Genomic DNA, 26,508 nt, shown 5'->3' with positions numbered 1-26,508 from the left:
ATCAGGACAGATTCACTTTATATTCGTGTCGGATTCATTGCGTATTCAAGTGCATCAGGTTTGATTCACTTTATAGGTCTAAATTACATCATATTCACGTGATTTGGGTCTGAATTACTTCATATTCAAAAAATGCAGGTTTGATTCATTTCGAGTTTAATTTATTCATATTTGTATAACTGCATTTCCAATGGTTCATGTCTTCCTAACAGTTTAGGACTAATTCACATTATTTTCTAATGCTTCAGGTCTGATTCACTTCATGTTCAAATAATTTAAGATTGATTCATTTCATTTTCAAGAGATCTTGGATTGGTCTACTCAATTTTTAATAAATCATGTCTGATTCACCTCATACTAAACAGTTACAGGTATGACATCATGTTCAATAGTTTCAAGTCTGATTCACTTCATATTCCTGCAATTCAGTCCTGATTCTCTTCATTTCCTAGTGATTCGGGTATAATCATTGGATATTCAAGAGCAAGACTACAATTTTCTAAATTATCTGGATCAGAAGATATAACTCGCTTGAAATCCTTGCTTTTATTTGCTTACTGTTTTTTTTAAATTAAAAGGTCTACTTTCGGAGTGTCCATGACACTCGGAACAACTAAATCCTCCAAATTTGAAACAGCTGACCACGATTGGCAGCTATATTTTTTCAACACTTTAAATAGAGAGTCTAGGCTAGAGACTGCTTCGATTTGGTGTTTGTTTGCTGATTACTCATTTCGATGCAATTAGCAACATGAACCATTTCGCCCTTGGAAGAAAGCGTAAAACCAATTTTTTTGGATGGAAGTTGTGAATTCAAAGATTCGCCCTTCCTTTTGTTCGTGGTTGCAATCATGTTTAGTGAATTAACGAAAGAACAAGTGACCTTCTGAGAGTTTTGTTTCCCAAGACAGTGTCCAAGAAGAATTTCCGCCGCTAGCTTTCGCTAACGGGTCCAACGAAATATCGATGGTACGAGTACAAACAAGGATCGAAAAGGGATCAATAGTTAGAAAATAGTAGTTTTGAAAAGTGCTGCTTTGTTTCTCTGGGAAGTACTGTTCTATTGCTTTAGGTAGGTTTAAAAACTTCCGAGAGCAAAGGGTACGATGCGCACTGAGTGTCAATTAAAGCTTATTGGATGATTTACTTATTGAATCATTAAAAAAATATTTCAAGAAAAAGCATAGAAATTCTCTAGATGAACTCAATGTGATTATTTTTTATTACTCGCAGGAGAGGACACTTCCTTTTTAACTCTTATCGTTCCGTATCGCTAGCATCAACATTCTCACAACAATGCAATGTCATAGCCACATTGATCGCTTTTCCTGCCAGGACGTTCCAGTCCAGGATGGCGGTGTATTTGATTGAGAGAAAACCGATGGTGACATAAAACGATTGGGTGGTGATAAGAGTGTCTATAACGATAAGACGCTGCTTCTGTCGGCAGCAAAAGACAGAAGCCTTGAGTGTTGATGGTCCCATTGAATAAAGCTCTTCGCAAACAAAGGCGGTAATGGTGTGTGGCTAGCAGTATAAGTGCTCGGCTTGCACGCCGGGAGCATATATTTATGGAGGGGTAAACTTTTATTTGTGGGATTTATTCTTTTATTTTTATTTGGGGCCTTCGAAGCTTAGTGCAAAGGTTCACGGCTATGAAGCAAGGTTGTGCTGAAGAGTCTGGATAGTTTCACCGATTGAATTTTTCCCATCTTTTCTAGGAATAGACTGTTTTTGTTCATACATAAGTATGCGTCCATGGGTTCAAATATATTAGTACCAATGCAAATTTAGCGCCACTTTTGAATCAAAAATTTTAATGAGTAATTTAGAAATTGCTTTTAACACAGCTAGAAATGGGTCGTTCTTATTGTGGACACAATTCCCAGAGAAGGAATAATCGCTGAAAACTGTTCACTCAGAATGATTGCGCAGAAGAAGAGCGGCATGTAATAAATCAGAAACTTGGGCAGAATATCAGTTTCACCACAGTAGAGTAGCTATTGTATCATAACGCTCGTTTTTGTAGGCGTTATGGGATTTCCTTAGGACAAAAATAATAAAAATATACACTCATGGGGATCTAATCTTTTGGGTGCCAATTACGTCTGTTGCGTAATGAAGAAACACTTACATCCCTCATATACTATAGAATGAAATGATATCGCTTTTATTATTTATCTAAATCTCCCTAGTCTATGTTGTGCGACGATATAAGCATTAATGCAAAGAGAAGACTACCGTAGAAGGATGAGAAAGGCATAAAAATGGTTATATAAGCCTTGTATATTCAAGATGACAAACAAACTGATATGTGAGAAACATCGTACGATCACAATTCGAAATTTCGCTCTATCATCTACGTATTATTATTGCAACATCCTGTCCAAAGAATTATATGGCATCAAGCCGATTCCAATAATGCCCACTCGATAACATTGTAAACTGCTTAATTTCAAAATCCAAAAGTGAATACCAAAAAAAATTAACTTGATTTCTTGTCTAGCCTAAACATTTAAGAACATTTGTTTTTGTTTTGTTCTGGAGAATATAATAACTAATGTCAATCGATGCCTAATAATAATAATAATAATCCATTTAGGGTAAGTGTTCCCTTAGTTGTGGGTGTTCCTACCCGAGGAGGAACAAATAACTCCCCAATAACGTATGCATACCATATTTTGGTATCATACCAAAATAAGGTATTGTTCAGTTGTCAATACCTCAATTTGGTATTATTATGGTATTGAAAAAAATCTTTAAAACAATTAAAAATACTTCATTGAGGTATTAAAAAGCTATAGAGGTCTGCTGGAGGTATTGAACTATTATTGAAAAATTTCACTTTTATATGAAAATCCATCAAGTATTATTTAGGTATCACAATACCTGATCTAATTATCCGTTTTGTGTTCGTAGAATATGCTTGAGATATTATTTGAGGTATTTTACCTCTTATGCAGGGCTCATTCATACCTCATTCAGGTTGTAAGTATTGGAAATTATCTGGTATGGAATACCTGAGTTTGGTATTCAGCAGTTATTTTATTTCTCGGGTATAGTTGCGATAGTGCCGTTTCCACTGATGTTATTACATTGACCACAGAACCGACCCTGCCAATCAACGTATTGATGTGTTGATACACGGAATAGTTGAAAAGAGCGTTCAAATTGCTTTTAAACTGATAAAATACCAATAAAATAGCTAAAACTTTATTTATTTATACCAATAGTTGCGGTAAAGTGTTCCCGGATTAAAACGTACCATTCAGTGAATGGAATAAACCATTAATGTACAATATAACGTATTGGATACAATACAGCGTATTGTAATTGAATGTCGAAGCAACATTATTCGTGTTTGAATATACAATTCAAAAACAATACGATATATTGTAACAGAACACTGTATTGTTTTTTATTGGTTTTATACCTTACAATTTTGGTCAAATTCCTATTTTTGCGTAAAACAACTGTTGCTTTTTTCTGTGTAGCTTGTCTGAAAGAAGTAAACAAAACAAGTTTAGAAAGCAAGAAATGTTGGGTGAAAAATATTCATAAAGTAAAAATAAGTAGTTTTGTAGAAGTCACTTGACATTAGTTGTAACGACGAATGCAACCATGATAAATATCTTTACTTCTATAGGAGTTAAATTATTTTACTACTGTTGGCACGAATATCCGGTAAGTTGGGGGACAATCCATTCAAAATACATATTCTATGCTTTTCACCACTGATTGAAATACAGTTCGTTGAATTGTACAACATTACACGAATTGCTAATCAAGACAATACATGAACAATATATCGTATTGTATTTTCAAAATGTGTGTATGAGAAAATATCTATATTTGTATTGTTACGATACTTAACCACCCATAAATTATATTGGAAAAATCTCATATACCATTCAGTGAACTGTTCAAAACAATATATTGTACTGTAATTGTATTGTCATTTTACAATATACTGTATTGTATTTCCAATATATTGAATGGTACTGTTACAATACGATATATTGTTTTTTTTATTGTATTTTTTTATCCGGGTTCCTATAGTGGAGGATTCCATAAGAAAACAACGGGTACCGTAACTATAGGAACACAAATTAAAAATATACCGCAACTAAAGGAACAGTGTACCAATAGTGGAGGTATTATTTTTCACTGACATGTCGTGAATTACTGCGATGAAATCATTTTTCTCATTAAGTCAATGATCGTTACTTCCCGTTACAACATTAAGGCCGCACGGGACGTCATCATAATCACCCTATCCATTTCAATAAGCAAATCCCAAGAACCACTCCATATATCGATGCGAAAATGTATCACTATGATTCTATATATGTAGTGCATAACCCAATAAATGTTCAGCTTCATCGGTTCACTTAAACTCGAGATTTGCTTCCACAAAGTTTTGATGATAATTGTTAGAGTGAGACGAAAGATAGGGAAAATAACACGGTCTCCCGTGTCCCCTTAACATGTACATTACTTGCGCATCATGAATTTGGGCGTTAAATTGAAGTTCAGTCGTTTTTATTACCTCCACTATTGGTACATCTACCCTATTTATCTTTTGATAATAATATACAGTAATTCATATATACAATTATATGATTTTCCTTATCTATGTTTACTTAAATTTAATCCACGTTGCGCAGTTTTTTTTTTTTGAATTCTGTGACGCATCTTGCATTTTTGATTCCAGCTGGCAATTCATTAAAAATTCTTATTCTATTATAATACATAAATTTTTGAGTATTAGTCATTGTGAACGGCACAACACGTAAATCATTACTTCGTCTAGTTCTATGGTTATGAATGTTTCGCCTCGTAAAATAATATTTGTCAAGTATTTCAGCAAGAGATCATTGAACGTTAATAGACGGTTAGCGTTAGCGTAGTTACGGTAAACTTCGTACATTGGACACTAGCAATTATTTTTATTTGATAGTCTCATTTAGACTGCCTTCAGGAAAAAGACTTGGGAGTTCACCTTGATACAATCTGGAACAAAAATACCAAAACCATGAATATCGCTATTCCCGACCACGCCCATCTTTACCGTAACTTGGGATAGGGGAAGGATATGTTGTTGTAGCTCCTACTTAATGAGAGGCCACCGACTCAGCAGCGCCCTCATAAGTGTTACGGAGTTGGGGATTGGAAGGGGTATTAGGTCAGGATTCACCTGAAAAGCTGGCGATGGACCCGAAGCATTGGTTGTTTAATAGTTAGTTATTCAATCTTTTGAATGTCGGCAATCAAAAGAGAAAACAGCATTTTATTTACAGTAGAATATTATTTCGCGACATGTAAGTCGATTACGCGTTTCATAAGATATATGAAATTAATGTTAAAAAAGCGATCGCAAATAATCGCAAATAATACTTTTTGAACAGCCAATATTTCAAAAACTCAACGTGCTTTGAAAACGGCAATGAATTTAGTAAACCTAAATTGGGTAAACTGAGTAACGGGGTAACTTTGATAGTTTTTTCGTAGAAAACTTGAAAATTTATGCATTCTGTTTCAAAGAATTACAATTTATATTTTTCAAACAAGTACTGGCATCCCAAACAACCAGAATGTGCGTATAATGAAATCACCTTTTGCGTTATGCGATGCTTATTAGTGCAAAGTTTTACGTATAAGATGTAGTGAAAAGGCCTTATACGTACAAAAGTGGAGGCATAAAATAGCATGCTTTGCGAGTGTATAGATTTTATTGCGAACAAATCTGTACTCATATGCGACTTTATTTATGATAACAAAATTTATTTGACAGCTGCTACGGATTGATCCGATTTACTTAGGACGAGTGTATGGGACGAAACGGGTGTTTATATAACTAACACTGTATCAGAAAAATACATATTTAGGGTTCACTGAATGCTTTCGGATACAAGTGATTTGAACGTTCCATAAAATAAGCCAAATATTTTATTCAGTTAATTTTACATTATAACATCCATTCTTACAAAGTGTCCTACCAATTGTGTACTATTTTCTTTTGTGCAGAACTGATCATTCTTCTCTCTCATTTTTTTGATACACGCCTATAAAGTGAGAAATGATCTATCATTCTCTCGAATTAATTATGTCTATCATCTGAATTGTAAAAAAGTGTGCTCGTTATTGTTTTAGAAAACCATTATCGTTTATTTACAGTGGGTCTGCTCTGCTACTTGTATTAATTTATCATTGTCACACAATTTTTGTTGGTTCTTTCTTGAATGTGTATGAGATTTTGTGTGCTTTAATTACATTGTTCCGTTTCGCTTCAATTGATATTTTTTTCAATACCCCTACAATGAATACTGATGAGACTGCTGCTATGCTCAGTTTATTATTTGCTGAAAATGCTGTATTGTATTATCAGACAAAGCTACTGAAATGTTTATCATCAATTTTATCATTATGAAAATCAACACAAACAAAACTAGCGGATGAAGTATCGTTGACCGTGTTTTAAATTAGCAAGCAAATGAACGTCGGTTTGATTAATTTTAAAACATATTTATCATCCTACATAGATCATGAACAATAACTGTTTTTGCCTCGGTTCGGTATTTGCTTAGAGTTGATAACCAATAATGTAATCGAATTTCATGGCTTCACCCAGCTCTCCATGCTTCCAATTAACGTCGCTCTGTTAACGGATCGATTTTCCCGCTTATTTTGTATGCATCTTTTTAATGCTATAAATCATCGTTGTAAATAAAATTGTTATTGACACTGCACTCAAAGGTTTTCCCTGTTTTCGATTTAATCGCACCGAATATTACAATCTGCTATTAATTCTTATATATTTAACAAAAAAATACCACTCGAAGGAAGAGAAAATAAATTGCAACCCGATCATATGGCACTTTACGCCGTTGATTTCGCTTCTGCGAAATGTGATGAAAGTACCACAGGAAAAAAACTCGACACCACATCATTGTGGGCAAGTTGCAGCCCTTTCATCAAGTATTTTTACATATGCATGTTGCCAATTCGTCGGTCATTCGGGCGCTATCCGTAAATAACGTAGCAGTTTTCAGTTCTTAAGGAAAGAGCGAGAGAGAAATTATAAATTTAACTTTGTATATTTAGTTTTACAAAATTTTCATTGAGTTGATAGGAAAAGTAGAAATAATCTGAAATCGAAATAATATACAATTTAATTTTACTGTTTTTGAAAATAATTTAGCTATATAGCAAATCATAAACTAAATTGTGTGTGATAATCAAATCATTTTTAATTATATCTACATACTTTTATTCTGATGTCTACCTAGCCAATATAATGGATATAATCGAATATTTGAAACCTTAATAATTTTGCAATCGCAATATTGGTAAATGTTTTATCTTAACAGACATTGTTCAATTGTGCAATGACATATGTTTGCAAATGCTACGTCATTTATGGATGTCTCTTTTGTTACCCATGGTGGCGTTGCTCTTGGTGTCACATGGGGCCCTTTGTGCTTGAAGTGAGATTTTAATTACTGACTGCGGTGGAGCGCGTGAAATTTCTTTTGCTCAGAGATGCGCTCATTCGGAATTGGCTCTTTTCTTTCAGTTCACTTTATGCTTTTGATTTGTGAACAGATTTTCGACGGTTTTCTTAACTATGTTATCCTAGTGTAAAGTGGTGAAATGTGAATCTGGCTATCGTATTTTCCAACATGTCTCGGTTTTGCATTTTCTGGTTCTTGTTAGTGAGTTTTATGCTTCGTTTAAATTTGCTACATGGGACGAATGTTTAACGAAATAAAAATTAGCACTTCGTTAATCACTATACAATCTTTTTCATGTTATCATTACTGACTTTACACTTTTTCAATTAGAATGGCAAACCGTTGTCAACGTCAAAGATAAAAAAGAAATAGAAAGAGAAGGTGAAGAAGCAAAAGGACAAGAAGAAGAAAACGAAGAGATGCCCGCAGCGTGAGTGGTCGATAGAGGATGCCATACTTGTTATGGCAAACGATCAAACAACGTACGACGACATCCTTCGAAAAGATAAGTACGATCCATACCTGATCCTCGGAGAAAACAACCGAAATTACAACCGTGGACGAGGTGTGGAGGCCATGGCAATCCGTCTGAGAAAGTCATACGACGGCACACTGTCAGCGACCATTCGGTTATCAGCTGACACGACGAACAAACTGGTGGAGAAGTGTTTTCTCAAAATTTGAGCTCATTCGAATGAAAACTGAGACTGCACAAGCCCTTTAAAGTTTACATAGGAATTACTACATGTGCTCTTGGGGATTGGAGCTACGTTGATAATGTAAGATACATTCATCAGCTACAACTTAGCCGAAGACCGTTTTCAAATCGGATGGCTCAGTAATTTGTTGTTGATTTTTATATGTGTTGTAAAAGTTGGGCTGATCTGCAGGCATCACTGGAAATATGCAGTAAAACATAGTAGCCATTATTTATGTGTGCTATCTATCACGCTAGATGCAGCAATGTTGCCTGTTCAAAAGATAAATGAGCACTGTAGAAGAATTTGCGATTGGATATAAATCAATAACTAATTACTGAGTCGTCTGATTTGAAAACGGTCTTCGGAAAAGTTGTAGCTGATGAATGTATCTTACATTAGCAGTGTAGTTCTAATTCCCAAGAGCACATGGGCAAACACTATGACCGTTTGAATGATTTGGTTGCTTTTCCCATAGTTATTCCCATATAAACTTTGAAGGACTCGTGCAGTCTCAATTTTCATCCGAATGAGCTCAAATTTTGGGAGGACACAATCGAATGAGCGGTGTGGAGCAAAATCGATTTTTTGAACCACTCTATCGTCACATGCTTCAAGTGCAAGGACTTCGGGCACCCGGTAAAGGTCCGGACCGAACTGAACTGTGCAGGAAATGTGGAGAAAGAGATCACTTTGGGAAATATTGCAGGAATCGGCCAAGGTGCTTGCTCTGCTCACTAGTGGATGGGAACACCCATTCGACGGGCAGCTACCATTGCCGTGTGTACCAAAAGGCTAACAGTAACGGAGGTAACGCAGATCAACCTGAATCATTGTGAAACCGCATATCAACTGTTGTGGCAGTCGACAACAGAAACTAAGTGCGACGTTGCGATAATAGCTGAACCGTATCGAGTATCACTCAATAACGCCAATTGGATGGTGGATAGCACAGACGTAGCGGTGTGGTTTCCTATCCAGGAAGTGGTTGCCAGCTCAAACACGGGGTTCGTGATCGCCAAAATCAACGGAATCTACTTTTGCAGCTGCTACGCGCCTCCAGGATGGACGCTCGAAGAATTTAGTCGGATGTTGGAGAAGTTGACTGACGAGCTAGTTGGTCGAAAACTAGTGCTGATTGGAGGTGACTTCTATGCATGGGTCGTGGAGTGGGATAGCAGTGTAACTAATGCCAGATGTTCGGTAAGCGAAGAGTACACCCATACAGATAACCAGACGATACGCTACAGGATTGGCCAGCGGAACACTGTGGCGGTGCAGAGGAACATAATTGGCGACCGGCAGTGGAATACGAAGGCTTTCGACTCTTCCTTGATGCACTTCGCACTGACAGAGATGCTCTGAACTTGGATGCGGTAGACTGACAACAACGATGGCAAGGGTACGTGTTACAACGATGTCACGGAAACGGGAGCCGTTCCACGTACTTGTGGAACGAGGCACTCAACGCCCTTCGCGCTGCTTGTCTTAAAGACTTACGATCTTCTGTATCGGATGCCCAGTCGGCGTCGACGAACCCTACGAGTGGTCTGCTCTCTTAATTTCTCTTGAAGTGGAGTCCCATAGTAGTTGTTCCCCTGAGGTATCTAATAATCCGCTTCAGTGCTTGTCAGTGATTCTCCGTTGGTGACTGCTGGAACCTTCCCATGTAGGAAACAGGATAGCACAGGTCCGGCCGCACGCACAGCATTTGGTACATCAAACTGCCTAGCGATTCCCGGTATGGCTGCACAATACGGCTTCCCTCACGGCCTCAGCTGACTCTTTGCGAGATTGCATTCGGTCATGCCATACTTTTCCAAGATTTTGGTAACAGCAGCCTCCTGTGATAGCTTGCGTTCACCACGGTTATGGTCATACTCCACTCGCATCCCCAGGAAAAACTTCGTTGGTCCACAATACTCATCAGAAAGACGGCGCTTCAACTTCTCGATTGTTCAGATGTCCCTTCCGACTATTAGAAGGTCGTCTACGTAGAACGAACGTATCTTCAAAATCGATCCCCGGACGCTGCAGGAACACGTCGTCAACTTCCATACACCGTTGGCCTTCATGGAGTTGAGTTCGCCCTGCACCGTCTGATACCACAGGTCACGATCCTCACGAGCACCGATTTCGTTGAATTTTTCGGAAAGGTCTAACGATAAGTGAAGGCCGACAGCACTGGCACTGAATCCGGTAAGATAATTCAGAAACTTACCGGGAAAACAGCACTTCCGTTCACTGCGTCTCGTGAACTGCTTGCCACTAGGGCCGGAGGACAAGTCCAGATCTGAAATGCAAAGGGAGCGCAGAGTCGTCTAGATCCGCTGCATCTTCATAGTCATCTCCAGATTGGACTTCATCATCATCGTCGGACGATTCGACCGAAACATTTCCTCCGATGGCTTCCGCAACTGCCTACCTGCCACGATGCGCTCTTCTCTCTTTTGCTCGTAGTTTAACGGAACCACCAGTCTCTCTTTACTTCGTTTATCTTTGATCCACGGAAAGCATTGTTCATTGAACTTGACGTCACGAGCAACCACTATTTGCTTGGCATCCTTGTCCCACAGTCGGTAGCCATTGGGTGCGTATCCGATCATAAACTGGCGACTCTTCGCGTCGAACTTTTTTCTGTGTTGATTCGGCACCCATGTAAAGGTCTGACAACCAAAGACACGCGCGTTCTCCAGACTTGGCTTCCTTCCATACCATAGTTCAGCCGACGTAACACTCCTTGGTATCGCAGAGGTTGGGCTTCGATTGACGATGCACACAGCGATCAGCACAGCTTCACATCACAACGACTTGGGCGCATTCAATGCCATTAACATCGTACGCATCTTTTCGATCAGGGTTCTGTTGAACCGTTCTGCAACCCCATTTGCTGGGATGAGTAGGTCACTGTTGGCTCGACCTGCATTCCCTCGCTTTGTAGTACTTCTTTTGGCTATTCGAGTAATACTCACACCCCTGGTCCACGGTGAGTCTCGAAATTTTCGTACCACATGCCGCTGTCGCCATTACCGAAAATTCTCGAAATTTTTCACACACCTCTGATTTCCTCCGTAGCAGGTATACCACAGCGAAATGGGATTGACTTCGAGATCCGCAACAGAAAGCATTGAAGGTGAAAAAAGCCCCCAGACCGGGTGGAGTAACGAATGTGGCACTTAAAGCGGCGATCCTAGCGAATCCGGATATGTTCCGGAAGGTGATGTAGAAATATCTGGACGAAGGTCATTTCCTAGATATATCGAAGATCCAGAATTTGGTGCTGCTACCGAAGCCAGGAAAACCGCCTGGTGATCCAAAATCATACAGGCCAATATGTTTGCTGGATACACTGGCCAAACTCTTGGAGCGGGTCATTTCAAACAGGGGGGCTCAATTCGATGTACGGAGAGCGAAAACGAACCATCAGAAAGGCAGTTCAGATTCCAGAAGCGAAAGCCGACGGTAGACGCAACTTTGACGGTGGGTCGAGAAGGCACCGAAGCAAAAACGAAGAGGACATCGTTATTGCACCGTAGTTACGATAGACTTTAAGAACGAGTTCAATAGTACCAGTTGGGAGGCCATCGACACAGAGCTGCATAAATAGAATGCGGGTTCCTGACTATCTGTGCCGGATTCTGCAGAGCCACTTCGAGAATAAGGTGTTGGTGTATGCAACCGACGCCGGCCGAAAGGATTTAAAAGTAACGACTGGAGTTCTGCAAGGGTCCATACTGAGTCCGACGCTGTGTATTTTTCTTTTTTTTATTAGAATTTTCGCACTTCTAGCAAAGCTAGAAACTTTCACCTAACCCGGCTATCTGGGGAGCACATGGGGTTTAGGCTCTGTGGTTCTCACTTAACGGTCTATTATAGTCTATTACGGTCTACTGCGGATGCACGTCTCGAGGGGGGTAAACATCTCTGTACCAAGTCACTTTTCTTTGGCTTGGACTACAAGTCAGATGTCCTCCTGGAACTATCTCATGGTATTACTTCAGGAGGCAATCGCTGTGAAATACGATGTGGTCCTATCACTGGAGTTACCCACGAGCGTCGAGATCATCGGCTTTGCTGATTACGTCGTCCTAATAGGCGAAACGCTTGAGGAAGGGGGAGTGCTTGCCACGGTGGCAATAGGCACGGTCGAGAACCACCACCAAACGGATGTGCTACTGGTCAGCAATCGCAAAGTGGTTCAACACGCTGAGATTACCGTCGGAGGACATGCCATAGCATCATAGCGATCGCTTAGACACCTGGGCGTGATGTTAGACGATCGGCTAAACTTCAACAGCCACGTCGACTATGCACGTGAGAAGGTGACAAAGGCGACCAACGCACTTACAAGAATCATGCCGAATGCTCATAATCCGAGAAGCAGTAGGAGGCGTCTTCTGGCTAGCGTATCATCGTCGATACTGAGATACGGAGTTCCGGCCTGGGGTGCAGCATTGCAAACCAAGCGCAATCGGGACAAGCTCAACATCACGTTCTGGCACATGATCTTGAGAATAGCAAGCATATATTTAACAATATCATCGGAGGCAGTATGTGTGATCACAGGGATTATTCGGATTTTCATGACCCTGGAAGAAGACATCAAGTGTTATAAGCGGAGAGGTACTAGACAGGTGAGGAAATTGGCGAGGATCGGGTCGCTGGTCAAGTGGCAGCAAGAATGGGATGTCTTTGAGAAAGGTAGGTGGACCCACTCATTCCGAATGTGTCGACCAGTGAATATGGCGAAGTGAACTTCCACCTGACACCGTTTCTATCTGGTCACGCATGCATCTAACAGTATTTGCATCGGTTCTGCTACGCGCTGTCACCGTTCTGATTCTGGAAGAGTAGAATGCAGCGCGAGCAGTAATACTTCAGCAAGGTACTCGACTGAACGTGGAACGTTATAGACAGAAGCGGAAGCAGCAGACCCGGGACGGAATGCCAACAATTGGAGCTGTTGCACCGCGCCCAAAAATCGCGATAGTTCTATCAAAAACTCAACGCATCTCACAAAGGCTTCGTGCCGCGAGCGGATCGTTTTGAATTAACAATAAGGTGTGCGGGGCAGTGAGCTAGGTGAATTGAGCAGGTGCACCAGGACCTGGAAAGAATGGGTCGAAGTCAAGGATGGAGAGAGGCGGCCGTGAACCGAGTGAATTGGCGATACATTGTTGACGATGTTTTATCAAGTTGATTGATGATATCAATGGTTCATTCGCCGCGACTTGATGTTTCAGTGAATCATCAATTTGTTTTCGGCGAGAAATAACGTACACATTGTCCAGACGTTTCGGTCGTTTACAGTACAGTTGGACGGCCATACTGTAAACAAACGGCTAGAAGTTTAGTCTGCAGCAGAGGGTCGTAGGCTAGTAAAACGAACGAAACGTCCAGACAATCTGGCAATTCGTTTGTACGTTATTTCTCGCCGAAAACAAATCGATGATTCACTGACACAAGTTGATTGATGTAGAACCAAATACACAAGAGTGCTGTAAAGGTAAGCTCCCGTCCGAACTTTTAAGCAAGGCACCGTAATATGTTCAGGATATGGGAGGAAGAAGAACTGCCTGGTAGCTGGCTGGAGGGCCTCATCTGCCCTCTATATAAGAAGGGACACAGAAGAGTGCGCCAATTACCGAGAAATGACGCTCCTCAGTTCGACATACAAAATAATGTCGCTTATACTGTTTAACAGATTGAGGCAGCCAGAGGAGTCATTTGTCGGCGAATACCAAGCTGGTTTTCGTAAGGGCCAATCAATAACGGATCAAATGAATACCTTGCGACTGATTAGACTGCTACATGTAACGTTAGAAGGATCAAAATCAAGTGTTTGGGTTAAGGATGAGATTTCGACTTACTTCGAAACCTTTGATAGATTGAACAAGGAGATGCGCTTTCAAATCTTTTGATTAAAATTGCTCTCGAAAGAACTATTAACAGAGCAGGCGGGCAAAGAAGCGGTACCTTCGTCATGTGGTGGCATATATTTCCTGGTTTTGCGGACGGTATCGATATAATCGGGATCGATCGTCGAACCGTGCAAGAAACATTCGTGCCTTTTAGAAAGGAGACAGCGAGGATTGGACTAAAATAATAAATACAAGCAAAATGATCGCCGGTAGACAGTGTGGTTTCAGTCGTGATGTTGGTAATGAGGTGTTACTGGGTGATGAACAATTTGAAGTAGTGAAAGATTGTTTTATCTTGATATTGTAGTGACATACGATAATGATGAAAAGGCGTCTTGCAGCTGCGAATAGGACTTTTTACGGGCTCCGTAACCACTGATCCTTTCGATTGCTGTATACGGCCATGAATCCTGGATGTTAAAGGAGGTCAGCCGGAAAGCGATCGGAGTGTTTGAGCGTAAGGTGCTACGAACAATACTTAACCATGAGTTGTCCCAAGCATGAGACTGTCCATTAAACGCGTGGTCATTTTTTCAGGATTCCAAACCCCCTTCCCCCCTCGTGGTCATTTATCCAAGTGAAACTTTTGAAATTTGTAAGGATCATGGTCATTGGCACCATCCATTCCCGTCATGAATGACCACGTAGTTTATGGACGACCTCTAGATAAATAAGTGGATATTGTCAAGCTCATAAAACACGACATGCTATGTTGGGCTGGTCATGTGGTACGAATACCGGAAGAACAACAAGCGAAAATAGTATTCAGTAGACGCACACGTTGGATTTTTGCAGTTGAGGAGGACTTAATGGCACTCAACGTTCAGGGCGATTAGAAGCGATTTGCTCAGGAGCCTAGTGGAGAAAAATTATCCATTCGGAGTAGATTCAACGCAGCGGTTTGTAGCCCATCATGCAACAAGTAAGTATATCAAAGAAATAAAAAAAAATGTCAGTGATAATTTTGAGTGAATCCTTTTAGGGATTAATGAAAAGAATGTTTGAAAAATTCATAAAAAAATGTGGAAATCTAAAGAAAAACACATGGAAGAATTTAGTTAATTGAAAAAGTTAGAGACGCTGCTAGTGTAATCTGTGAATGTAATCCTACAGGATTAAACGGAGAAATTCAAAAATGAATTCACAAACTTAAACAGGTCTTTCACGCATGTTTTGATTTCTGTAATAATATTGACATCCCTATCCAAGCATAATTTTGTTGTGATATTTTCCCCTGATTAGACTCAACGATCATCACATGCCGATATATTGCGCTCAAACCACACAATTACGCACAGCGAAGTTCTTTTAACTGGGTAGGCTATTTTTTCTGTTTGGAACATAAGCCACTGCGACCAATATTTGATCTATTGTAGAATATCCCTTGTCTTTTGTTTAGTGCATGTGTTACCTTATCAAAGTTTTCGGTTTTCTTACAGTTGTAATTCCTAACTTGATCGCAGGAAAGGATTCTAACTAAAAGGTTGCTCTGTTTATACCCGATGTGGGGTATTTAGAGGTGTGGGCGAACATCAAATTAGTATAGGGGGAGATTCCCCAGTACCGGACAGCACCCAATACCGGACAAAGTCGAACAATTGAGAAATCATGGTTCAATCAAGATGGTGTATTAGTAGAAAAGAGAGCTATTATGGAGACTAATGTTTGGGTAGAATAACACATCCTTGAAATATGCATGCCTTTTTAAAAAAGTAGAAATGTGTAAAAATCTTAAAAAAATGATATATCGCCATAATTTTGAGTCTTTTTAGTAATCATTTTGAATATGACATAATACTTTGGATCACACAAGCCTGATCAAACATAATCCTAAGCACCTCCTGTCCCCCAGTTTCGGACAGCTTGATTTGTTATATAATATCTTTGTTATTATTGCACCAGTGTCTCAAAATACATTCATTTTTCATGGATTCCGTCGATCATGATATCAAACATGCAATAAAATTAAGAAGAATGAACATTCAGAACAACATCATAAAATGTGCTATTTTTCATCATATATGAAAGAGGTTTTTGATGGACATCTTGCAAAATAAGAAAAAAAAAACTCAAATTGTTCTTGTAAATGGTGCAAATGCATTGAATTGTTAAAACATTCCATGCATTCCTATAGTTAAAACATTCGATGATGTTCAAATTTACAGAATTCGAGGCATCTCCAGATTGTGTCCGGTATTGGGTGCCACTTTTCAAGATCGATCAATTTGGCAATAAAATACAATGTCAAAACTCATATTTATATGTTCAAATTTATTTTTGTACACTATTAGAATGATAATATTTATCATAACTGAGTAACATAACACTTAAAACCAATATGTCAAACCATTTTATGTCAATTAACTTAAAACCATTTTATGTCAATTAATGTCAATTATGTTCTCTACCATCACATTGAATGCTAAAAATATTTTTTTGAGAAATTTCCAATTAGCTTAGTAATATAATATACGTACAAAATTGCCCCTTTAAGAGCCTCTCCTGGCTACACCATTTGTCCATCACCCGAAAGGCTTTTGAGTTGAAAACCCCGTGACCTTCCCTTGTAAGAGCCGGACCTGTCATATATGACATTGGTTTATACCCTTTAAAGAATGTGGTTGGTACACTCTCCATAGGTGCGCCCCTTTATCAGTCAAAATCGGATCCTTTGATAAAGCCAAGAAAATTCACCGATATTGTTCATGCATCAGAATCCTAGTCCTTACTTCTTCAAACTAGAGAACTAAATAAATAAAAGATTAGAAAACAAATTGTTGTATTCGACTCATTTTTTTCCTTGTTTCCTCATTTTTTTCCTTGTTTTTTCAATGTAACAAGGACTAAAAAATGTTCCTTTGATTACTATGATACTCTGTTCTCTTTGTTTGAAGCAGTCAGTACTAGGGTTCACTGGTAGATCTTGCTTATATAAATTTTCACTGCGAAATCGTGTGCTATAATTCGACTGTCATAATAAGAATTGTGGGTGAGCCTAAATGGGTGTAAGAGCTGCAATATGACAATTTGAATTTTCACCACATTTTAACTTTATTATTTGATTTTTCTAATTATTACATTACACAATTACGTCTGAGTCCTGAAGCAATTCAACACTGGAAGTATTATCGAAATCCTACGACCCATTTTAAAGCCAACTTGTAACATACAAACACCATTCCATTTTTAATTATATTGAAAGTCAGATAGAAGAAATATGACAGAGCTATACCTCTCGCTATTCTACATTTAGTTTCCCTTCGCGGTTCCCTCATTTTCCCCATAGCATTGCTGTTCGATTCAACAGACAAAGTAAGAAGAGAAGCTGACATGTTTATGTTGCATGTTGGTTGACACAATGTTATGGAAACGCTCACAAAACCGATGGCAATGTTTGGAAAAGTACGGGGCTCTATATAGTCAGATTCGCATTTTTTTTCAATTTTTTTTCTACAAACAACATATAATAAAAGCTTTGAACCCGTAACAAAATTAGTTCTGGTTTCTAACATTTACTAGTCGCTAGATTATAATTCTTTCGAATCAACTGTTTTATACTATTCCTAATTTGCATTAGTAGTTCGTGCTTACAATTTACTTGGATCAGCGGCAGATTAATCGGGTAACAAATATGTGTGGGCATTTCATGTTCTAAGTATTGGAAAAGTGGCACTACATTAACATATATTTTTTCTCTACAATTCATATAAATAATGATAACCTATCTATCTACAGAATGTGCTCCGTGTTTCCGTTTCAAATTGTGTTCGCGGTTTTTTGTAGGGAGGGAAGCTCGGCTCAGTAATGCCTTTTACCAAACTTTCCAGTACATCTAGTTCGATGTGATTGTTTACTGTCTTCTTCCGGAGCCATAAGAAACCTGTCCTCTTTCAGGATTCTGTAAGTTTCGCATTTATATTCACTTCCATTGTATCTAACCGATTCGTTTGATTTCATTTTCCCCTAGTTCAGCCTAAAAGCATTATTTATCATCACTTTACTTGCGCACCGGGAGCCACTGTGGTCCTGGGCGCCATTATGCCGAAGGTATAAAAAGGTATACAGTCGATTTATTCTGCACGGTTACCTGAAAAAAGGTGGTCGCTGTTTATGTTGGGTGAACGCGATGGCGGGGAATGGTAATGACAAGAGCAGAATGGTATATTTACACAGTAATAATGAAGACTTTTTAGGAGACTGCTTGATGGACGCGTTTTTGTTCTTTTTATGGCTTAGGACGACACTGCTTGGTAATGGATGGGTGGAAAAGAAAGTTGAATGCATAAATAAATCCTGGTTTTTTGGAGAAAATTGCTGCTTCCGGGAGCTATAACTTTGATGACTTACACTTTGCTGCAGTAAGGGACCGATTCGAAGCTATATGAACTGTACCAGAAAAACAGATAATCTTCTTTAGTTATGACTTCACTGTTGAGAAAGCTGTTTGAAATGATTGCTTAATTGTTTAAGCATGTCGATAATTTTTTTGTTGATATAGTCGCATATAATTGACTGGGTATATTTTTATTATTAACTAGTGGTCCCGGCAAACTTCGTCTTGCCATCAAGTAGGCTGTTGAAACCCGCTATGAATCGTCTCATACGAAATGACAGTTCCGTTCAGTCCCGTTTTTCCTACTTTCCCGGTAAACACCCTGCAACTATTATACACACAAACACGTCGGAACCCTTGACGAACAAAATGGAGAAACAATCATACAAATCTGTTGCCCCGTTCGTGAGCCATTTCGTGACATACAAACATGATTCCATTTTTATTTATATAGAAGATTTCCAGGTCTTGGAGCTGTAATTTAGGTTCTCGTTCTTGCTTGCTTCCAAAATGGCTCATTGTTCAAAAAATCATAATTATCATTACTGTTCATAATAAAGAGGGGTTTATATGGACAAACGCAACAGATTTATCAGCATTGAGACGACAAATCCATTAACAAAATATTCTGTAGATAGTCATACATCGCAGCCACAGACAAACAGTTAGAACAAAAATTTCAATCAAAATCACGTTCACGATGTACGCCCAATGGATTACTTGCTTTGCTCTTGTCCACAGTTGACCAGCAGAAGTTTTCTTGTTTTATTTTGTATGAGGAATGGCATCTTACAACAAATTTATCGTTAATGAAAGCATTATTCGAAAATATATTTAGTAGAAGTGATAGTCATTATGTTTGCGTACAACCGGTACTGAATATTTTTTTCGAAAATAGTTCCCAATTCCGAGAAATAGTTCGTTAGATGCATTTCACCATACAAATAATTTTCTCGTTACCTTTTAGCGATTTTTCGTGCATATAAACTAGCGCATGTGCGTTACTATGCGGTGAGTAGCAAATCAGACCATGCATGTAACCCATTGGTTGGTAATTATGGTAGCTATCACGCCTACCAAATGTTTTTTGATTGGAGCTTCGGAATCCGTTCGCAAAACATTTGGAGTTAGATGTCTTTACCTATACAAAATAAAATGAGAAAACTTCGGTTATTCTACTGTAGTCATGAACAAAGCAGGTAATCCATTATTGGATTCGATTTCGTAGGTCCCGGGTTTCAAATTTTCTCTACTCTCGACGGCATAGAATGGATTACATACATTGCCTGATTCGCTACTCAACGCACAATAACGCACATGCGCTAGTGTCTATGCTAGCGATGGGCGATTTTGAATCGATTTTCTTGTTCCGATTAATCGATTTTTTGAATCGATGTTTGGAGCATTCAAAATCGAGTGAATCGATTTTCTTCATTCGATTTTTGTTTCGATTCGTATGGTAGAAATTGATAAGATTTTTTAACGAATTGATGACGCATAAGCCTAGTTTTGCATCCACCTTGAAGTGTTTGATACATAATGTTCAATTTCAAATGTTATTCATTTTAAGGAATTTTTAAAATCGTAAGCAAATTAATTTGGTCTTATTTTCAGAGCATATTTTGTGAATTTTTCATATGAGCTTGAAAATCGAATCGATTCAGAAACATCGATTCGAATGATTCGATTAAATCGGTGAATCGATTCGACGTATCGAATTTGAATCGATTTAGTAACATCGATGTTCTGGTCAAATTCGCCCAACGCTATATGCACGAAAAATCGCTAAAAGTTAACGCGAAAAATATTTGTGTGACGAAATGCATCTAACAAATTATTTTCAATAATTGGTTACTTTTTTCAGGAAAATATTTAGTACCGGTTGTGCGTATTGATAATAACTATCACGCCTACCAAATATTTTTTCGATCAAGGCTTTCATTTACGAGAAATTTGAAGTTAGATGCCTTTCCCCATACAAAATAAAACGAGAATACTTCTGCTGATCAACTGTAAACAAGAGCAAAGCAGGTAATCCATACCTATTTGCTTTCCGCACGGTAAACAAATGCAAAAAATGGCCAATGGACCAATGCACGAGTTCACTATTTGACGTTTGGGCAAAACCGTGTTATTTATGTGACCATGGAAACTAGTAAATTCGGCACCAGTCAAACGTCAAAATAGTGAACTTGTGCATTGGTCCGTAAACCGATGCACGAGTTCACTAATTTGACGTTTGACTGGTGCCGAATTTACTAGTTTCCATGGTCACATAAATAACACGGCACCGCTAAAACTTCGAATGGTGAACCTGTGCATAGGACCATTGTCGAAGGAAGCCTTCCCTCAATGGCTATTGAATGATCCTTAGAATACTGTGCTGCTTTTCAGGCTATGTCTTATTTGGGACGTAAGGGAAGAAAACAGAAGATGTACTGCAAAGATCTCGGGAAACGTTTAGTGCTGTCACAATTTATTCATGATTCTGTTTTTATTTGGTAACATTGCTCCTCTAGATGCAGATGGAGTTAGGCAGCTGGATGCATAATGCACATAATACGAATGAGAATTCGACTAGGTAGCAAATATGAATGGACGCTAATGGTGAAGTAGACAACCATAACTTATGAAGGTTGTCTAAAGTATTGAAAAAAAAAAAAAAATAGAATAACTAGTAACACCATCAACCCTATAGACCTGAGTCTGAGTGAAAACAACAATACTAAAATCCTCACCACTTGGCGAATACGTAACCAATTCAATTTTTTTCAGTATACTAGTACACATATCTTGTTTCTAAAAGTGGGTCGAGTCGGGTAAAAAAGGGCTATTCTTGGGATATGCCGAGTTATTTTCATGTATCTTCAATTAAAATCATTTTAATTTACATAAATCACTAAGATCTAGTCTTCAGTGAAAAGTTTTGGGCCGTTTGAATGTACTGGACGTGTTCCTTCGCCCTGAACAACCGGCTATAGATTTGATGGATACTAATGCGTTATAATGGATCATAAAAATAAATTAAAATGGCCGCTATGTAAAGCATAGATAGGACAACCGTAGCCTTGCGTGTTTGACAGAACAGCAATGCTGTCACAATGTAAAATCCCATATACAGTGGCGCCTTTGTTTTGGTGCGGTGAGCACTGACAAAAACTACCTTCAATGATCCATTCTCGAAAAGTAGTCGGTGTCTGGTCATAAGGTCCAATTACGTCAGTCCGAAATACATTAGGCCCAAGTTTATTAGGCCGAAATACGTTTGGCCGAATGCGTCATTAGGTCGAAAGCATAAGCATAAGCATAAGCATAGATGACTGTACAATTCGTAGTTGCTACTCCGTGATTGACCAGAACAATCGAAGTTGCACAGGGAATTAATGAATGGGGCTTGGGATTAGCTTACCATTCTTCAATGTGCACAAATCGAGAGCTCAAATTTAAAAGTCAATAACGGCGCCGGCCACGTCCTTACGGTCATCGGGGAAGGGAAGGAATGTTAGTGTGACTACCGTTGTTACTAGAGACCGAGATCACCTCTGCATCTCCACGGTTGTCATGGAGAGGATATTGGGTTAGTGGGATAAGGTAAAGATCTGGGAGTCACCAATGTTTGGTGATGCGAGCCATGATATAATCACGCCTAACCGGATTCGCGAAATAATTCGATAATCGCATTAAACGCCGAACAAGTGTTCGTCACTCGCCCACGCAAGAGCAAGCGACGCGATCAATAGATCAAACACTACTAGCGATCCGCGGCGCTTTTTCATTTCTCTGAGCGAACGACGCGCGACAAGTTTGATCCTGCCCCTATCGCCCGCCCCCGCAGGAGCAAGCGTCAAGGTCGAAGGATCAAACACTACTTACGAACCGATCACTTTTTCACCGCTTCACTACCGACGCGCGACATATTTGATCCTGCCCTCATCACCCGCTCCCGCAGGAGCCAGCGTCAAGGTCGAAGGATCAAACACTACTCTATTCAAAAGATGTTTTTATTAATGACGAAAACTGAAAATTACATGTATATATTTTAAATTATATGAAACAGGAATAATGCCGACACTTGTAGTGACGAACTATACATAGTTTGTTTGAAAATTACATATGAGTATTACGTTGCATTTTGTCTCGATATGGTACAAGTTTTAAAAAATACGTCAACATTCACAATGTCGAACAATTCAAAAGATAATTTTTAATAACGTATAAAAGAGACAAATATATGTATATTGAAATTGTATAAGAAAAAAACATAATGCCGACACTTATAGTGACGAACCATACAAAGTTTGTTTTAAAATTACTTAAAAGTTACGCTTTCAAGAAAATATGTGTTATCACAAGAATGAAACGAACTGACAGCAAAACTTCTTGGCGTCCCGAAAACAAACCGTCTTGCTTGTGCCTTCCAAATACCTACCCAGCAAGACGCTCCAAAACAGAAAAAAAAATCTTAGGAGCCGAAAACACGCGCGAAACCGTGAGCCAAATCTATCGGACGACGCAAAACCGAACTGTCCTGCTTGGGCTTCACGAAGCACTACCCAGCAAGACGCTTGAAAACAGGAAAAAAAAATCTCCGGCGACGAAAACATGCGCGAAACCGTGAGACAAATTTATCGGACGACGCAAAACTGAACTGTCCTGCTTGGGCTTCACGAAGCACTACCCAGCAAGACGCTTGAAAACAGGAAAAAAAAAAAAAAAAACAATCTCCGGCGACGAAAACATGCGCGAAACCGTGAGCCAAATTTATCGGACGACGCAAAACTGAACTGTCCTGCTTGGGCTTTACGAAGCACTACCCAGCAAGACGCTTGAAAACAGGAAAAAAAAAAAAAATCTCCGGCGACGAAAACATGCGCGAAACCGTGAGCCAAATCTATCGGACGACGCAAAACCGAACTGTCCTGCTTGGGCTTCACGAAGCACTACCCAGCAAGACGCTTGAAAACAGGAAAAAAAAAATCTCCGGCGACGAAAACATGCGCGAAACCGTGAGCCAAATTTATCGGACGACGCAAAACTGAACTGTCCTGCTTGGGCTTTACGAAGCACTACCCAGCAAGACGCTTGAAAACAGGAAAAAAAAAATCTCCGGCGACGAAAACATGCGCGAAACCGTGAGCCAAATCTATCGGACGACGCAAAACTGAACTGTCCTGCTTGGGCTTCACGAAGCACTACCCAGCAAGACGCTTGAAAACAGGAAAAAAAAAATCTCCGGCGACGAAAACATGCGCGAAACCGTGAGCCAAATTTATCGGACGACGCAAAACTGAACTGTCCTGCTTGGGCTTTACGAAGCACTACCCAGCAAGACGCTTGAAAACAGGAAAAAAAAAATCTCCGGCGACGAAAACATGCGCGAAACCGTGAGCCAAATCTATCGGACGACGCAAAACTGAACTGTCCTGCTTGGGCTTCACGAAGCACTACCCAGCAAGACGCTTGAAAACAGGAAAAAAAAAAAAAATCTCCGGCGACGAAAACATGCGCGAAACCGTGAGCCAAATTTATCGGACGACGCAAAACTGAACTGTCCTGCTTGGGCTTCACGAAGCACTACCCAGCAAGACGCTTGAAAACAGGAAAAAAAAAAAAATCTCCGGCGACGAAAACATGCGCGAAACCGTGAGCCAAATCTATCGGACGACGCAAAACCGAACTGTCCTGCTTGGGCTTCACGAAGCACTCCCGAATGCGTCATTAGGTCGAAACATTAAAAACTTGATAGGAACCGTTCTTTTAGCGATTCGTTCGGGTATCTTTGGTATTTTGTATTTTTTTATCTGATATATACAGTCTACTCGACTCTTACTCCACATCTCGATGTTCTTCATCTCGAAATCTCTCCCTAAGTCGATGATGTTTTTGTCCCAACAATGAGAGTGCTGGTGGTTGTGTCGATCATGCGAACATAGGCAGCACAGTCATTGGAGTTTTTTCCTTCTTGCAAATATTGGCTATTCTTCAGAGCTATTCGTTCATATTGAATGCCGGTGTGATATTTTTTTTCATTTTCGCAAAGATATGCTGTTCTTTCAATTGTTATTGTTACAGTAATTACTAGCACAGAAACTCCCTTCTCCCATAATCAAATTAGCGTCAGTTTTTTAATTAAGTAAGGATTATTATAAAACCGTCCCTGGAATTTTGATCTGATGGTCGTTGAATAATATGCATCATACGTTGATCGATTTTTAAAGGAAAACTTCTACTTTATTTTTTTAACTCATTCGGCCTATTGAACCATTTGGCCTAATAATCCATTCGGCCTAATGATCCATTCTGCCTTATCTATTTCGGCCTAGCGTATTTCTGCCTAACAAACTTCGGCCTTAAAACCCAGCACCCTGTCAATCCAGCTGTTAGATAAAGAATCTGGTGCCCAGGGCCTTTCTTGTGTATAATATAGAAAAATTTTGCTGGAAATACTTATCAGGTAGGCACAAACCCAACATATTTTAGATATGATAAGAGATGACCAACACTGTTATTAATCAACATACGTATGTTAAGTAAACATTAGGTAAATGCACAGTAGCGATTAGCTGAAAAAATCCTGTTCTTTTGAAGTAAAATTTATCAGAATCGTTTCCTTGAATTCCAGGGAGAATCCCTGAAAGAATATTTTAAGGGATTGCCAATAAGGAAAATTACAGAAAATCTGGAATAATAAAGATACGAAGGATATCAAAATTTTGTCCAAAAAATGTTTGCCTTTGATCAAGATTATAACGCCCTTTAATAAATTTGATCAATAATTCAGTAGTGCATAATTTGTGTGTTTCAATTTTGTATGAGAATAAACTGTAAACGGTGTTGTCTTCTATTCAGCGCAACCAGGATTTGGTTCTTAGGGGGTTTGTAAATTTGAATTAGTGAAGATATTTTTATAGATAAAATCGACTTGAAGATTTAGGTAAACTTCATTATTTTAACACGCAAGCACGGTCGAAAGCAAACTAGAATTGCAACACTTAACTTTAAGTGGGAGCATAACTGTCTCATGTTAAAGAATTGACAATCGAATTTTGCTTCCACTGTGAAGATTTCATGACCAAATATGTGTCAACATCTTATTTTTTTTTTCAAAAAGACCATCACATTTTGTTTTTGGATGATTTCGTAATCCGAATGATTAGCTACTGTAATTCATGATCAACACGTTTAAAATCTCATAATTGTTGAAATTTCTATTGGGATAGATTTGCTTCGACAGAATTCTGTTTTTTTCCACGGTTTTTAAACCCCAAAGAATGACTTATACATGAATACATGTGCTCTTAAAAAAGATGTAAAATTTAATTAAATACTGAGCTAAGTGAAACATTTTTATTGCTTCGGATGCTGCATCTTCTGTTAACCTTCCATTGACCACCGCCGAAAGCATCGCACTGATGCTTCGTACTCAGCAGCGGGGTTTTTCCACATGTGTTGTACAAAATACAAAAGGACCACTACTGAAGTGTTAAAAAGCTCCCATTTGGTCCTTTGTTAACTTTTCAAAGGGCCTAAGAATTGAAAAAAAAAAACACCACTTTGAAGATATAACTGTAAAAACCACTGAAACTCTTTGTGTTAGTATGAGCTAAGTTACCGTTGCGTAGTTGCATAAGATGTGTAGTAATGAGTTTCAAAAATATACTTGAAAATATATGTTATTCCTCAATTTTTTCGGCTCTAGGGTGGGGGAGAGGGTGGTCCGACCCCCAAATCTTCAACCTGGTTGCACCAATGACTCCAGCTGAAATAAAGATGTTTTTTATTCAGTTGCATCAAAAAGAATTCGACCGTTTATGGGAAAGTGCATAGCTCTGACAAGATATGTACTTATCTCTGTTTAATTTCATCCAAACAATGTGAGCAAAGAAAAATACGATAAGTTTATCAGTGTAGCGAAAGAAACTATGTCTAGTTGAACCCCTTAAGTAAAGCTTCATGTTTATGGTGATTTTAACCCGTATAGGCCTGAGTGAAAGCAAAAATACTGAAACCCTCACCGCTCAGCGAATTCTTAACGGATTCAA

At 39.0% G+C, this 26,508-nt stretch overlaps 1 long non-coding RNA gene across 1 annotated transcript; it reads left to right on the top strand.

Moving 5' to 3' along the window:
* Window positions 1-21,594: 21,594 nt before the first annotated feature.
* On the top strand, window positions 21,595-25,567 carry LOC110679603. Its single transcript, XR_002502629.1, has 2 exons — window positions 21,595-21,751; window positions 24,189-25,567. It is a non-coding gene; the product is annotated as an uncharacterized LOC110679603 (long non-coding RNA).
* Window positions 25,568-26,508: the final 941 nt, after the last annotated feature.

Source organism: Aedes aegypti, chromosome 1, assembly GCF_002204515.2.
Source record: "Aedes aegypti strain LVP_AGWG chromosome 1, AaegL5.0 Primary Assembly, whole genome shotgun sequence".
Classification (NCBI taxonomy): Eukaryota; Metazoa; Arthropoda; class Insecta; order Diptera; family Culicidae; genus Aedes; species Aedes aegypti.
The sequence above is the reverse complement of the archived record's forward strand: the minus strand, read 5'-3'. Positions and strand labels throughout refer to the sequence as shown.